Source organism: Chrysochloris asiatica, unplaced genomic scaffold (assembly GCF_000296735.1).
Source record: "Chrysochloris asiatica unplaced genomic scaffold, ChrAsi1.0 scaffold00006, whole genome shotgun sequence".
NCBI lineage: Eukaryota > Metazoa > Chordata > Mammalia > Afrosoricida > Chrysochloridae > Chrysochloris > Chrysochloris asiatica.
This window is the reverse complement of record NW_006408524.1, coordinates 3073073-3075341: the sequence shown is the minus strand read 5'-3', so window position 1 is coordinate 3075341 and position 2269 is coordinate 3073073. Positions and strand designations below refer to the sequence as shown.

At 38.7% G+C, this 2269-nt stretch overlaps 1 pseudogene; it reads left to right on the top strand.

Moving 5' to 3' along the window:
* The first annotated feature begins 588 nt into the window (after window positions 1–588).
* Window positions 589–2024, top strand: LOC102816526 (annotated as a pseudogene).
* Window positions 2025–2269: the final 245 nt, after the last annotated feature.

The window sequence follows — 2269 nt, the reverse complement described above, 5'->3', positions numbered from 1 at the left end:
GAAAGGTGTACAGAATTGTATTATCTTGCCATACTTATTAAATCTGTATGTTGAGCAAATAATCCAAGAAGCTGGATTATATGAAGAAGAATGTGGCAATAAAATTGGAAGAAGAATCATTAACAATCTGCAATATGCTTGCTGAAAGTGAAGAGTATTTCAAATATTTACTGAAGAAGATCAAACACCACAGTCTTCAATATGAGTTGTACCTCAATGTAAAGAAAACAAAAATCCTCACCACTGGACCAATCAATAACATCATGATAAATGGAAAAGAGACTGAAGTTGTCAAAAGCTTCATTATGCTTGGATCCACCATCAACACTCATGGAAGCAGTAGTCAAGAAATCAAATGATGCATTAAATTAGGCAAATTTGCTGCACAAGACCACTCTAAAGTGTTCAAGAGCAAAGATTGTATTGAAGAAGAATTTTAAAAGGACTATAGACTGCTAGAAAAACAAACAAATCTGTGTTGGATGAGGTACATCCAGAATGCTCCTTAGAAGCTAGGATGACAAGACTTCAACTGTCATATTTCAGATATATTATATCAAAAGGGACCAGTCCCTAGAGAAGGGGAGCATGCTAGGTAAATGGAGGGTCAGTGAATAAGAAGAAAACTCCCAGCAAAATAGATTGACACAGTGGCAGCAGCAATGAGTTGAAGCTTAACAATAATTTAGAATGGCACAGGACCAAGCAGTGTTTCATTGTGTTGTACATAAAGTCGCTATGAGTCAGAACCAACTTGACAGCACCTAAAAATAGCATGATCCTATACACAGAAAATTCCAAAGACTCAGCAAGAAAATTATTGGAACTCACTGAAAGACTCAGCAAAGTGGTAAAGTACAATATCAATAAATAAAAGTCAGCTGGATTCCTCTATACCTATAAAGACAGCCCTGAAAAGAAAATTTGGGAAACAGTATCATTTTCAATAGCCATACAAAAGATGATATAATTAGGAATAAATCTAACCATAAAAACAAATGATCTACACAAAGAAAATGACAAAACACTACAACAAGAAACTTACAAAAATGGAAGACTATACCATGCTCTTAGATAGGAAGATTTAACATTGTGAAAATGTCAACACCACCCAAAGCAAGAATTAGATATAAAGCAATCCCAATCCAGATTCCAATGTCATTTTTTAAAGACATAGGAAAACTGATCACTAACTTTATATAGAAAGGAAAAGATCTCAGATAAGCAAAACATTGCTTAAGAAGAACAAAGTTGGAGCCTCTCACTGATCTGAAAATCTATTACACAGCCAAAGTAGTCAAAACACCCTTGCACTGATACAATGAAAGATGTATGAATCAATGGAACAGATTTGAGAATCCAAAAGTAAATCCATCCACACACAGTCTGCTAATTTTTGACAAAGGGCCAAAACACATTATATAGGGAAGAGATAGGCTCTTCAACAAGTAGTGCTGGCAAAACTGAGTGGAGCTAAAGTTTCAGACAAGATCCAACTGATCAATAATATGCTAGGCAAAGTCAATGAGATGATTATTGGTGGTGCTCAATGACATAGAGATTGGTACTTCTCTACTTGATGAAGAGGGAGCCAAGATTGTCAAAGACCTAATATCCAAAGCTGAGAAGAATGGTGTGAAGATTACCTGGCCTATTGACGATGTCATTACTGACAAGTTGATGTGAATTCCAAAACTGGCCAAGCCACTGTGGCCTCTGGCATACCTGTTAGCTGGATGGGCTTGGACTGTAGTCCTGAGAGCAAGCAAATTGTGTGGACTGGACCTGTGGGGGTATTTGAATGGGAGGCTTTTGCCCAGGGAACCAATGGCCTCATGAATGAGGTGGTAAAAGCTACTTCCAGGGACTGCATCACCATGACATGTGGCGGAGATACTGCTACTTGCCATGCCAAATGGAACACTGAGGATAAAGTCAGCCATGTGAGCACTGGGAGCGGTGCTAGTCCAGAGCTCCTAGAAGGTAGAGTTCTTCCTGGGGTGGATGCTCTCAGCAACATTTAGTGATTTCCTGCCCTTTGGTTCCTATACACAGTCCAAAGTCAACTGAGTGCTTTCCCTTTGGCACTAACTTGTCAAGATTCTGCTAGAAGCACCAGGAACCTAAAAACATGTTCATAGCATCTCAGCTCATTATGACACTCTGGATTTTCCTACATTCTTCAAGATCCCATTTCAATTTCTTGTGGCTAACTAGTGCTTTCTTGTTGTTGTTAAGTGCCATCGAGTCGGTTCTGACCCATAGCGAC